At 44.6% G+C, this 15,205-nt stretch overlaps 1 pseudogene; it reads right to left on the bottom strand.

Moving 5' to 3' along the window:
• Window positions 1-248: 248 nt before the first annotated feature.
• Window positions 249-14,919, bottom strand: LOC118621319 (annotated as a pseudogene).
• Window positions 14,920-15,205: the final 286 nt, after the last annotated feature.

The following is a 15,205-nucleotide window of genomic DNA, read 5'->3' on the forward strand; positions in this document are numbered from 1 at the left end:
AGTCACTGAGCCGGTCACTGAAGGAAGGAAGGTGAACAGAGACTATGCCTGTTCTAAGGAAGGGAGCTCAGAGCAGGAAGTTGTGTATTACTAACTGCCTGGCAGAGGTGAGGACAGCTGGAGAGGGGCTCTTCTCTACCTGAGAGCCTTTACCAGTCACCTCTGTGATGAAGCAGACATGACCCAGAGTGAGGAGATCTAGTCTCTCAGTTTCTGCAACCTCCTACCATTCCCATCTCAGCTCCCCTTCATTTTGGGGTCAGGTAGGAAGAGTTACAACAGAACACCTCTGTCCCAGCACCAGTCCTCCCCATTTTCTCCCAAGGTGCCTTACCTTTCTTCTTCCAGAGGTGGATGATAAGGCCCGAACCAAGAAAGGCCAGCCCCAGCACAAACCCCCAGTTCCACTCAGCATCTTGCTCTGGGCAGACTCAGACTGTGCCCCTGGGAAGTAAAAGTCTGTAGGTCAGTGTGTGTTTCCACACTCCACAGTGTCCTCGTCTGGAAGCCTAGAGTCTAGTCCAGGACACAAGACACAGAGGCGCTCTGGAAGCAAACAGAGGAGGGGGGAGGGCATGCAGACCCCAGGGAGGCAGCGTAGATGGATGAGGGGGAGGGGATGGCAGCTCCTCAGGAAGTACATCCATCTATAACCCCACAGACCTTCTCCTAGGCACCAGCCTTACTGTCAGAGCCCAGAACTCCAACCCTTGAGAAGACACTGCTGAGCCTGAATTGCAGCCTGGGGGGTTATGCAAAAGGATCACATCAGGTCTTGGGAGAAGATGAGATCTGCACTCAACACATGCCTTTCGGCTTGAGATAATGGGATCTCAGTCTTCCATAGTCCCACCCCAGAAATTAGATTGGAGAATGAGCGAAAGAGAAGGCATGAGATATGCCGACACAGCAGGGATAAGGAGGGGCCCCACCCCGCCAGACCCAAGGTCCTCCCTGCCCTCTGTGTTTTCTGAGTCCATGGTGTCCGAAGTGCCCCTTATGCCACTCCACTGTGATGGGGTTGCAGAGGCTGAGGGGCTCCACTTGGCAGAAGTAGGCATCTCCACCTGTGGGACTATTTCTAGCATCAAAGAACCTGGTAGGCCCAGTCCCCGTTCTGAATAATAGGTGTGGACACAGCTCCAGCTCTCTCCTCCTGGTTATTCCGGAACCACCTGACTTTAACTTGACGAGGATGGAAATTTGTCACTGAGCAGACCAGCGTGCTGTGGTGGTTTAGCACCTCCGTCCTGACTGGGGAGATGGTCATCGCGGGCTCCACGAAGAGGCATAACAGAAAGTTAGAGGGTGAGGCAGCAAAGAAATTCTCACCTTGGGCTCGAGTCCTCTCACGGGAAAGCAGTTGGCTAACAGGTTTTAAATAGTCGTGTGTTAGAATCCCAGCTCTGGACATTAGTCAGCTCACTTGTTAGCCCGCTTTTTCGGAAAATCATACCCTATTCTGTGTTTACTTATTTATTAATCAAGATAATTAGTGTAAAAACTCTTTGCAACATGGGCTGATAATTTTTAAAATATGCATATAGACATACACAGGCATGTACACATACGTGCAGTGTTGGGAGACCAACTCTACTCCACCGGGCAGCTGACAGAGTTAGATGTCGCAGGCACTGTAGTAGTCCATCAACCTGAGGGACTCGGAGCCGCCACATAGGGCTGGACCTTCGGACCTTGGAAGGACTGGGGTTCAGAGCAGTGAGGTGCCACCTGCGGCCCAAATGCAGAGTTCCTCCTGCCCAGATGGCAGTGCCCCTCCCCAGCGGGCCCAACACTCTCCCCTGGAAGGTGAAACCCGCCCGCAATGACCGAGATCTTAGGCAGCCACAGAAGGTCCCTTGCCCAGGGCCTGCCCACTAGGTGCTGGGCGGAGCTTGGGCCACCCGGGGCCGCTCTCCGCTGAGCCGTGAAGTGAGCGGTCTCCTTGCAGTTGTGTCTGCACAGCACGTCCACCTGGGCCCGAAACTGCGCCAGGAGGCCCTTCTGGCTGTTCCAACTCTCAGCGATGGCCCGCCCCAGCTCTGTGACAGCCACGAACACCCCCAGGTCGCTGTCGAAGCGCACGATCTCCTCCGGTTGTAGATGTGTCTGGCCCGGAGCCGCCGGCTGGGTCCGTGGCCGAAGCAGCACTGGCCCTCGAACTGGGCATGAAGTCCTCTGCGGGATTGAGTCCGCTTGCGGCGCCGCCAGCCACTTAGTGTGGGCTCGTCGGGAAGGGAGGGGAGACACCAGTACAGCCAGGTGACTACACAAAACTTGTCAACCCTCAGAATTATACCCAGGAAGAATTAGATGACTTCTCTGCCTCAAATCCTGAACTGAACATTTATTAGAGAAAACCGAACATAAAGCGTGCAAAATAATGGAACAATGAATGGTTGGTAGTGAAGAGATAAAACTGTCAGTTTTGCCCAGCCGGTCAGTGGGTGAGCGTGGACCCCTGCACCAGGAGGTCGCTGGTTCGATTCCGGTCAGGGCACATGCCCAGGTTGTGGGCGGATCCCAGTGGGGGTGCGGCACGCAGGAGGCAGCTGATGGATGTTCTCTCTCACGATGTTTCTGTCTTTCTCTCCCGCTCGCCCTTCCTCTCTCTCTAGAACCAATAAAGAAAAAACATTTTTAAACTGTCAGTGTTTACATATGAGAAATCTGTGAATAAAGAAATCCATCCACTGCTGAGCAAACTTAAAGCAATGGCTTAGCAGGCAGCTGGATAGGAGATCTATTTCAAATACATAGCCCAAGAACGGATTTTCGGTTATTTTATGAGACATATTAAAAGATTCATAAATTAATAAAAAGATACATTTTGTGCAAAGATTGAAAGACTCAGTATTATAAAGGTGACAATTATCCCAAGTGAATTTATGGATTTTATGCATATCAATTAAAATTTCTAGTTTGTTTATCATTTAAAACTTCACAAGCTACCTTGGGCTCCGGCAGAAGGAGGGCAGACTGGACTGGAACTGTGTGGGGACACTCGGGATCTGGAGGGTGCTCAGAGCTTAGGCTGAGTGGAGCCACTCAGGACGGTGGCCGTATTGCTCCTTCCCAGGGCTCTGAGGAGAGGCAGCAGCCCCTCCCTCGGAGATCCAACCCCACCCTGTGGGCCATTGAAGTGCTAATTGAGGCTCACTAACAACCAGCATCTGCCCCACCCTCGTGAAAGCCCCTTGTGCTGAGTACCTGAGGGAGTTTTTCAATCAACTGACAACCAAAACTCATCAAGTAACCTCGACTGCTAACCTCCAGGCAAAAAGCTGGAGGATAACAGTACATTTCCTGAGCTGGCAACTTTAACCAGGAAAGTAAGACTTGACAGTGGTGTTCAACCTGGGTCCTCCCTCGCTCATCTAAACACAGGTGAGGGAGCCACAAACAGCAGAACACCAACACCCACAGGGAGAACTTGACAGGCTCCAAAGCCCACAGTGATAGCCAAAATGGTGAAACACAGAAACAGAAGCCAAATGAAAGAGCAAGACACCTCCACCGAAGATGAGATCAATGCGGAGCAATTAGGCATGTTAACAGAGCTAGAATTCAGAGCCATGATCTTGAGGAAGCTGAACAGCATGAGTAAGGACATAGAGACACTGAAAATAAGCCAATTGGAAATTAAAAACCAACAAGAAGAGATAAAAAATGACATATCAAGAATGAAAAACACACTGGAAGAGTTAAAAAGCAGAGTAGGGGAAGCTGAGGACCGGATCAGTGAATTAGAAGACAGGGTAGAAAAAATCAACCAATCAGAAAAACAAAAGGAAAAAACTATTAAAAAACAGGAAGACAGCTTAAGAGAACTATGGGACAACTGGAAACGTAATAATATTCGCATCATAGGAGTCCCCGAAGAAGAAGAAAATGAGCAAGGGATAGAGAATATATTCAAAAAAATAGTGAGAGAAAACTTCCCTAATTTGGTGAAGGAAGAAGGCATTCAAGTTCAAGAAGCACAGAGAGTCCCAAGTAAGAAGAACCCAAACAGGCCCACACCAAGACACATAGTAATTAAAATGCCACAAATTAAAGACAAAGAGAGAATCCTTAAAGCAGCAAGAGATAAGCAACAGGTTACCTACAAAGGAAACCCCATAAGGCTCTCAGCTGACTTCTCACAAGAAACATTACAGGCCAGAAGAGAATGGCATGAAGTAATCAAAGTCGTGAAAAACAAGAATCTGAATCCAAGACTACTCTACCCAGCAAGGCTATCATTCAAAATAGAAGATCAAATAAAGAGCTTCCCAGACAAAAAAAGGCTAAGGGAATACATTAGCACCAAACCAGCACTGCAAGAAATGTTAAAAGGACCGCTGTAATTAGCAGTAGAAATGGGAAGAAAAATAGAACCACACTAAACAAAAATGGCAATAAATAAGTACATATCAATAATCACCTTAAACATAAATGGATTGAATGCTCCCATAAAGAGACAGAGTAGCTGATTGGATAAGAAAGCATGACTCATCTATATGTTGTTTACAAGAGACCCACCTCTCAACAAAAGACTCACATAGGTTGAAAGTGAAGGGATGGAAAAATATGTTCCAACCAAATGGAAAGCAAAAAAAAGCTGCGGTAGCAATTCTCATATCTAATAAAATAGATTTCAAAATGAAGACCATAACTAGAGACAAAGACGGCCACTACATAATATTGAAAGGGTCTATCCAACAGGAAGATAAAACCTTGATAAACATATATGCACCCATTATAGGAGCACCAAAATATATTAAAAATCTTCTGGAGGACTTCCAAGGAGAAATCGACAACAATACAATCATAGCAGGGGACTTCAACACCCCGTTGACAGCACTGGATAGATCCTCTAGGCAAAAAATTAGCAAGGAAACAGAGACTCTAAATGAAGCACTAGAACAAATGGATTTAATAGATATCTACAGAGAATTACACCCCAAAACTACAGAATACACATTCTTCTCAAGTGCACATGGGACATTCTCAAAGATAGACCACATGATAGGACACAAACTAAATCTCTACAAGTTCAAGAAGATTGAAATCATATCAAGCATCTTCTCAGATCACAATGGCATGAAAATAGAAATGAATTGCAACAAGAACATGCAAAGACATTTCAACACATAGAGGCTAAATAGCATGTTATTAAACAATGAATGGGTCACCGAGGAGATCAAGGAAGAAATTAAAAACTTCCTGGAAACCAATGAAAATGAACACACAACAACACAAAATCTATGGGATGCAGCGAAAGCAGTTCTGAGAGGGAAGTTCATAGCACTACAGGCCTACCTCAAAAAACAAGAAAAATTTCTAATTGACTGTCTAACCTCACAACTTAAAGAATTAGAAAGCAAACAAAAAGAAAACCCCAGAGCAAGTAGAAGGAAGGAAATAGTAAAGATCAGAGCAGAGATAAATGACATAGAGACCAAAAAAACAATTCAAAGGATCAATGAAACAAAGAGCTGGTTTTTCGAAAAGATAAACAAGATTGATGGACCCTTAGCTAGACTCACCAAGAAACAAAGAGAGAGAACCCAAATACACAAAATCAGAAATGAAAGAGGAGAAGTAACAACCAACACCACGGAAATACAAAAGATCGTTAACAACTACTATGAACACCCATATGGCAACAAATTCGACAATCTAAGCAAAATGGACAAATTTCTAGAAACACACAGTCTCCCAAAACTCTTCCCGGAAGAGATAGAAAACTTGAACAGACCAATAACAACTAAGGAAATTGAAGAGGTAATCAAGACTCTCCCAGCAAACAAAAGCCCAGGCCCAGATGGTTTCACGGGGGAGTTATACCGAACATTCAAAAAAGAACTAACACCCATTCTCCTCAAACTATTTCAAAAAATTCAAGAAGAAGGAAGACTTCCAAACACGTTCTATGAGGCCAGCATAATTCTAATTCCAAAACCAGAAAAAGACACTACGAAGAAAGAAAACTACAGGCCAATATCCCTGATGAACATAGACGCCAAAATCCTGAACAAAATATTAGCAAATCGGATCCAGAAATACATCAAAAAAATTATTCACCATGACCAAGTGGGATTCGTTCCAGGGATGCAAGGCTGGTACAATATTCGCAAATCGATAAACGTGATACACCACATAAACAAAATGAAGAATAAAAACCACATGATTATATCAATAGATGCTAAAAAAGCATTCGACAAAATCCAGCATCCATTTCTGATAAAAACGCTCAGCAATGTAGGAATAGAGGGATCATATCTCAACATAATAAAGGCCATATATGAAAGACCTACAGCCAACATCATACTCAATGGACAGAAACTAAAAACATTTCCATTAAGAACAGGAACAAGACAGGGATGTCCACTTTCACCACTCTTATTTAACATTGTACTGGAAGTCTTAGCCACAGCAATCAGACATGAAGAAAAAATAAAAGGGATCCAAATTGGAAAGGAGGAAGTGAAACTGTCATTATTTGCAGATGACATGATATTGTACATAGAAAACCCTAAAGACTCCATCAAAAATTTATTAGACTTAATAAATGAATTTGGCAAAGTAGCAGGATACAAAATTAACGTCAAGAAATCGACGGCATTCTTGTACATCAATGATGAACTCACAGAAAGAGAAACTGAAAAAACAATCCCATTTACCATCGCGCCAAAAAAATTACGATACCTAGGAATAAACTTAACCAAAGAAGTAAAGGACCTATTTGCAGAAAACTACAGGTCATTGAAAAAAGAAATAGAGGGAGATATAAAAAAGTAGAAGCACATACCCTGTTCATGGATTGGAAGAATTAACATCATTAAAATGGCCATACTACCCAAAGCAATCTATAGATTCAATGCAATCCCCATCAAAATACCAACGACATATTTCATAGAACTAGAACAAATACTTCAAAAGTTCATATGGAACCAAAAAAGACCCCGAATAGCCACAGCAATCTTGAAAAAGAAGAACAAAGTAGGTGGGATCACAATACCAGATATCAGGTTATACTACAAAGCGACTGTATCCAAAACAGCCTGGTACTGGCACAAGAACAGGCATATAGACCAGTGGAACAGAACTGAAAACCCAGAAATGGACCGAAGGCAATACGCTTAATTAATATTTGACAAAGGTGGCAAGAGCATACAGTGGAGTAAAGACAGCCTCTTTAATAAATGGTGTTGGGAAAATTGGACAGCTACATGCAAAAAAATGAAACTAGACCATCAACTTACACCATACACAAAAATAAACTCAAAATGGATAAAAGACTTAAATGTGACCCTTGAATCCATAAAAATTCTAGAAGAAAATGTAGGCAACAAAATTTTGGACATCATACGGAGCAGAATTTTCACTGATACATCACCTAAGGCAACAGAAATAAAGGAGAAAATGAACACATGGGACTACATCAAACTAAAAAGGTTCTGCACAGCAAAAGAAACAATCATCAAAATGGAAAGGCAACCCACTGTATGGGAGAACATCATTGCCAATGATGTATCAGATAAGGGGTTAATTTCCAATATATATAGAGTGCTCATACAACTCCACAAAAGGAAGACAAAGAACCCAGTTAAAAAATGGGCAGAGGAGCTGAATAGACACCTCTCCAAACAGGACATACAAATGGCCAAGAGACATATGAAGAAATGCTCAACATCACTAATCATCAGAGAGATGCAAATTAAAGCAACAATGAGGTATCACCTCACACCTGTCAGAATGGCCGCCATCAACAAATCATCAAACAACAAGTGTTGGCGAGGGTGTGGAGAAAAGGGGACTCTAATACACTGCTGGTGGGAATGCAGACTGGTGCAGCCGCTATGGAAAACAATATGGTGCTACCTCAAAAAATTAAAAATTGAACTTCCTTTTGACCCAGTGATCCCACTGCTGGGAATATACCCTAAGAAGCCTGAAACACCAATCAGGAAGAATATATGTACCCCCATGTTCATAGCAGCACTATTTACAATAGCTAAGATCTGGAAACAGCCCAAGTGTCCACCAGTAGACGAATGGATAAAAAAGCTGTGGTACATATACACAATGGAGTACTATGCAGCGGTAAGAAAGAAAGATCTCTTATCCTTTGAGATGACATGGAGGGACCTGGAAAGTATTATCCTAAGTGAAAGAAGCCAAGCAGAAAAAGACAAATACCACATGATCTCACTTATATACGGAATATAAAGAACACAACAGTCTGAGGAATACAGTAGACCCAGACACATGGAAGTAGGGCACAGACTGACATCCCTCAGAAGAGGGGAAGGGGGGTGGGGGGGTAGGAAGAGATAAACCACAGAACTTATATGCATGTATGCATAACCAATGGACATGGACAACTAAGCCGGGGACGGGGCGGAGGTGGGGTGGGGTAGGGGGTGCCAATGGGGTAAAAAGGTAAAATATCTGTAACAAAAAAATAAATAAAAATTCTTAAAAAATAAATAAATAAATAAAACTTCACAAGCTAATCCTAAAATTTAATAGGAGCAACAATTAGCCAAACTACTCTTGAAGAAGTAAATACCATGAAAATTTTTTGTCTACTAAATATCAAATAAAACTGTGGTAATTACACACTGTGTTTTTGACACAGACATAGGAAAACGGATGGCAGACTATATCCCAGAATGAGTTCCATGCATATATAGACACTAAATCTTCAACCAAGGTGACATCGTGGCTCAGTGGGGAAACAAGGCTTTTGTTCGTAAAGGGTGTGCTTGATGGAGAAGAGAGGAAGAGGTCAGCCGCCTCACGCGTGCAGACTGCTCCCAGGTGAGGACTACATCGTCACCTTCGTGACTGCAGTCATAAAGGACTTGCTAAACAATCATTAAAAGCACTAACTGTAAAGAGATAAGGATAAATTCAACTTCATTAAAATTAACTTCTGCCCATCAAAAAGATATTATTCAGAGAGTTAAAAAGATCAGCCCAAAGTACAAACAAGTATCTACAAAGCAAGTATTGACATGGACTTGATTCACATTACATTTTTTATTATTACTATTTTTCTATCTTCACCCAAGGATATGTTTTTGTTGATTTTTAGAAAGAACGAAACATTGAGGTGAGAGAGAAACATCAATCAGTTGCCTCCTGTACGCGCCCCAGTCAAGGATCGAACCCACAACCTTTGGGTGCACAGGACGATGCTCCAACCAGCCAGGGCCACAGTACATTTTTATATCTTCTAAAAAAAAAAAAATAACAAAAGACAGATAATATAATAGAAAAAAAAGAAAAATATGTAAATAGATACTTCAACAAATAATAAATCCCGATGGATGATAAACGAGCAGCATGGCTCGTCCTCATCAGTGAAAACATGGTGAAGCATCACTGCGTACCCACAAGCAGGGACACACGGGAAAGCCTGAAACACCAAGGGCTGCCAAGAAGGGGCCTGCCCTGCACTGCCTGAGTGGTGGAGACAAACAACGTGCGGAACCGCCGGCCGTCCTGCTGTGGAGCCCAAGGCGACCATAGCGTCTGGACCCACCGATTGCAATCCGAGTATATACTCTAGTCTGAAACAGTTCATGCTCGCCCTGGCTGGTTTGGCTCAGCGGTTAGAGCGTCAGCCTGCGGTCCAGAGAGACCCGGGTTCGGTTCCCATTAAGGGCACGTACCTGTTGCAGCTTGTCCCCAGCCCTGGTTGGGTGCCACTTGATGTGTCCCTTTTATGTCAATGTCCTTGACAAAACATGGAAAAATGTCCTCGGGTGAGGCTAAATAAATAAATAAATAAATAAATAAAACAGTTCAGGCTCATATGCTCCAGGACACATGAAAAACCAGAATCAACCCAAAAGTGTGTCCACGTGAGAATCAGTCAGCAGCACTGCACCCTGGTAAACTGGAATCTAGTCCAGACAGGGAGCATGGGTGGACGCTGTAACACGAGAGGTCTGCGACCCAGCTGCTCAAACACAGAGTTAGACAGAAGACGCAAGACAAATACCACATTTATGGGACATTTAAAGGGTAAATACTAATCTATATTGTGTAAGGATACATTCATATATGTTAAACTCATTAACAGAAAGCAATAACATTAAGATTACAAGGGAGATATATATATATATATATATATATATATATATATATATATATATATATATATTTTTTTTTTTTTTTTTTTTTTTTTTTTGGTACATGCCCCTAGTGGGAACCAAACCCGGGACTCTCTGGTCCACAGGCCGATGCTCCAACCGCTGAGCCAAACCAGCCAGTGCTCAAGGGTCATATTAATGCTGGCTTCCAGCAAGTAGAAGTGGGTGTTATTGGGAAGAAGCACATGGGATTGTTTTGGGATGCTGGTAATATTCAGTCATTTATGACCTGGTCATTAATTATTTGGATATTTCTTTATAACTTTTGTTAAATTTTATATTTGTGCTTTACATAATGCCTGTATTGTGTTATATTTCAAAATAGCTAATTTTAAAAAGTGGGATAATGCCCTAGAGCCGTGTGTGTGTGTGTGTGTGTGTGTGTGTGTGTGTAGAAGGGTTAGTGACATGGTTTGTATAATTGATATCACCACAGGATTTCAGAATTAGTGGGTGCAAAATAATTATTCATTTCCTTGTTTTTTCATAATTCTCATTTAGCATCAATACTGACTCAAGTTTGTACATAAAGTCAAAATTAGTGAGTCACCGCCGGTCCTCAGCCCATAAGGATCCGCATCTCAGACGCCAGACGTTGTCTCCGCAAACCCGCAGCCCGCACCGAGAGGGGTTTGCCCTCCTCAGACAGGAAGTGCAGAGACTGGCTGTCGGGAGCCCCCGCAGCCCTGGGACCACCTGAACACCGCTTGGCCCTGGAAGTCCCTCAGCAGGAGACTCCTTTAAACTAACCCTCTAGGTTTCTTAATGCTTCTCAAGTGGTCTCAGAAACCTTTTCCTTTTCCTTCTTTATTTACTAAGGTGTAGTAGCTTACAGCATTGTCTTAGTCTCAGGTGTGCCGCACAGTGACGTGACACTCGCACCTCACGACCTGCTCACCACATGCAGTCTGGTAACCACCTGTCACCAGGCAAAGTCATTGCCATTTGCGGCAACATGCTAAGTCAGACAGAGAAAGACAGGTACTGCATGATTTCACTTAAGTGAAGAATATTTTTTAAAAATCAAAACAAACAAGCAAACAGAACAGACTCTAGAAACAAAGAACGAACTTGCCCGAGGAAGAGGAAGGGGTGGATGAACAAGGTGAGGAGGAATGTGGTGAGCCCTAGAGCGGCGGCCTGGCGGGTGCTCAGTGGGTTGGGGTGCAGTACTGAGAAGGTTGTGCCTAGGTTTCGGGTCCCGCCCCGGTCAGGTGCATACAGGAGGCAACCAATCGGTGTTTTTCTCTCTCTCTCTCCCTTCCTCTCTCTAAAATCAATGGGCATATCCTTGGGTGAGGATTAAAGGGCAAAAAAATAATAATAATAGTGGTATATAGTAGTTTTGTCTTGCATGGCATAAAAATGCACTTTCTCTTTTTCTTCCAACTCTGAGATCCCAAAGTTTTTTCCTGAGAGAAACTATTCTCCCTTCAACTGCAAAGGTTGAACAAAACAATCTAGCAACATTTTTTTTTTCCTAGGGAGGAGAGATCTGGACCGTCACAGCAGCCCTTCCCAATGCTACCTGGGACTTGGTCAGAGTGCAGCGTACCCAGCCCTGAGCCGCAGAGCCCCAGGAAACCCCAGATCTGGGCTCCCGGGGGAGTGGCCGCCCAGCACTTACCTGGAGCTCTGTGGGGTGAGCGTGGGCGACCTGGCACTGTGAGAACAGCCAGCACCACTCCAGCTCCCGCAGGGGTTCCTGGGGATGGCTGCGGCCATCTGTCCACACTGGAAACAGAAACAATGTCACAGAGCGACGGCGGTCGCGACAGCTGCCACCAGCTCACCAGTGACTCACTTTGCAGGGAATGAGAGTGAGGAAACCTCTATGAATCTTAGGATTGGACAGTTCTTAGGGGAAAAGCCAGTCAACCCAATAACTTAAGTTCTCATTTTCTCTGGGCAAACACTTTTAATGAAAGCTCTCAAGGCAAAAAATTACCCACGGACCATCTTCCTGGTGCCTAGCGCTAGGTCATCACCAGAGAGCACTGAACTCTGTGATATGCTGAAATATATTCAGAGGTTTGGGGAGCCAGGAGAAGAATACAATTTGAAATATTTCTTCCTGAGACATTTATTTAATTTCTATGGTTTTTATATTTAGGGTTTGACAGTAGGGAGGTAGATGGAAATGAAATGTTAGTCCATGGGAGAGAAGATACTTAAAACCTGTTTATTTCCTTCCTTGACTTAGCACTGGGACACCATGGGATATAGGGCAGATGATATAGATTAGATAGATAGATGATAGATGATAGATAGATGATAGATAGATAGGAGAGAGAGAGGGAGAGGGGGAGGGGGAGATGATAGACAGACAGGCAGACTCACGGCGGGAGAGGAAGGAGAGCTGTGTCTTGGCCCCTCCGCCCCCGTGTCCCCTGCACAGAAGCAGCAGCAGAGACTGTTGAGCGGCCACAGCCTGGGCTGCTCTAGGCCCTGCCGGTGTGGTGCTCACAGAGGGGGGCCGGCTTCCTCCATAGAAGTGAGTGTGGAACAAAGGGTGAGGGTCCGGGAAAAGTCTAAAACATCTCACTGCAGAAGGTGAGGACTGGCTGGAGAAGGGAAAGTTCAAGGTCGGGGTCAACTGCAAAGGAAAGGCACCGCGTGGGGTGTCTGCGTTCCAGGGCTGGGACCTCCCGTCCTTGTTGCTCCGGTTTGTAAGGCACCGGTGGCCTTGTCCGTGGAGATGTTCAGATTACTCTGGGGCCAAGAAGAGAGGATTTGGGCACAGACGTTTGCAAGAGTTGTCTGGGAACACCTGGGGAGCACCTGGGGACCTTCAGTCCGAGGGGAGCTGTGAGGAGGGAAACCTCCGGTTGACGGGACGCTGAAGACTGGCCTTAGGCATCCAGCTGGCGGAAGAGCCCCAGGCGGCCTCTGAGCTCCTGGGTGCGGGCCTTCTCCTTCCCCGTTGCACAGTGGTCAGTTAGGGTGACCTGCGTGGCTGCTCCCTGCACAGCACCGTGGTCAGCAAACAAACGGCAAATGGTGCCTTCAAATGTGAGCCTCTAATTTTTTTTTAAATGCAAGGTCAGAATTGCAGAAACTGGTTTGCAGTCAAGCTGTAAGTCACATGAAGAAATCTTATAACATATTCTAGAGCTGATAAGGTCAAGGTTTTTCATATGTCTCCTAAGAAACACCATATAGTGCCTGTGCCTATGTATCTGTCTGTGCATTTGTGTGTGTGTACATGTGTGCATATACTTAGATGAGGGGTCAGTGCTAACAAAACTATTCGTCTGGGAAGAAATAGGAAAGGAGAGAACAAATGAATGTGGTCAGGATCGAAGAAAGAAAATAACATCATTTAGGTACTGCTGACAAGAGGAAAATCTCCCCAGTTCTCTGGCCACTGACCTGCTTTAAGGGGAGATGAAGGGCGGTGATTGTGGGGCAGCGGTGGTGGGGGAGGAGGATATGGGGGGTAAGTGGTGATGGAAAAAATGAAATAGAGAGAACGAGAGAGAAAAAAAGAGGAATGGAGACTTTCACACAGTAATTAAGGCTGAAAGACTCTAAGTAGAAACATTGTTGGTGTTACACAAATCAGTGAAAGGAGCACCGGACTGAAAACCCGAACACCTGGGCTCTGGGACTGGCCTTGCCTCCATCTGGCTGGAACAGTATCGCCTGGGTTTTTCCACTTCGTTCAACAAGTGTCTGTGAGCAGCACTGTCCTGGGCACTGGGAATGCGTCAGTGAAAAGGAAAGGAGGGTCCATGCCCTCCCCGAGCTCAGTTCTACCCTCTGCAAAATGTGTGGTCAGCGCCGGGTCCTCTCTGTTGTCCCTCCTGGGCCTTCGACCTGTGATTAGATGCCCGAGGTCATCTCATGCTGACTGGGAAGCTGGCCAGTGCCCGGAGGTCACAGAAGAGCCAATTCGCCAAATGGACTTGCTTCTTGTAAGTCTTAAGTTTTAGTTAACCAGATTTTGTCTTATAGCCATAAGATCATCTTACAGAATATTACATCTAATTTGTCTTTGACCCAGGTTCCTGACACTGGAGACTTCAGTGATAAAGGGGTGATTAAGAACGGCAGCTGGAGATGGATGGACCGGAGGTATTGTGCTAAGTGAAATAGCTCAGTAAGAGAAAGACAAGTACCATAGGATTTCACTTGTATGTGGAATCTAATGGACTAAATAAACAGGCTCATAGACACAGAGAACAGACTAATGACTGGCAGATGGGATGGGGCTGGGGGCTAGGTTAAAGAGATGAAGGGATTGAGAAGGACAGGTTGGTAGTTACAGCATAGTCATGGGGTTGTAGAGCTCCTCATAGGGAACATAGTCAATAATGTTGTAATAATTAGTATGGTGCCAGGTGGGTACTAGAAATAGCAGGGGGGTCACTTTGTCAAGTGTGTGGATTGTCTAACCACTATGCTGTACACCTGAAACTAACAAATACAAATTAATGTTGAATGTAAACTGTAATTGAAAAAAATAATTTAAACAATTAAAAAAAAAAAAAAAAACAGAACCGCGGGGAGAGGTGACAAGGGCCCGGCAGACAGCACCAGGAGCTGGGCTGGCAGATTCGCGCTCCTCCCTTTCCTACATTTCCACACTCCCACCTGTCTGTCAGAGCCTCGTGGACAGAGGCAACGTGAGAAAGGAAGGAAACTCAAACGCTGTGTGGAAAGCCCCCCGTAAACGTGGGTTTCCACGGATTCCCTCCGCAGAGGAAGTGAAAAAATCAACTCAAACTTCGATCTCGTTCGCCATCTGGCGGTCGAAGTGCCGCATCACAGCCTCCAAGCCTCGTCTCCTGCTGGGCTAGAACACCGGGCTCCTGTAAAATGTTTCTGAACTTTTCCCAACGGTAATTTGTTTGAGGTTAATCTCACATCATGATGATGTCCTTTGCTTTGACATAAAACCCCATCTTCTTTCAGCTCATTCCTGGTGTCAATGTAAGAAACATTCAAACCTATGAAGAATTTTTGTGAGTTTATTTGAGCCCAAACTGACAATTTTCAGTAAGCAAAATCTCAATGCACCTTATTTTATACATTATAATCAAAAGAGAAGA

Source organism: Molossus molossus, unplaced genomic scaffold (assembly GCF_014108415.1).
Source record: "Molossus molossus isolate mMolMol1 unplaced genomic scaffold, mMolMol1.p scaffold_m16_p_8, whole genome shotgun sequence".
In the NCBI taxonomy this organism is placed as follows: Eukaryota; Metazoa; Chordata; class Mammalia; order Chiroptera; family Molossidae; genus Molossus; species Molossus molossus.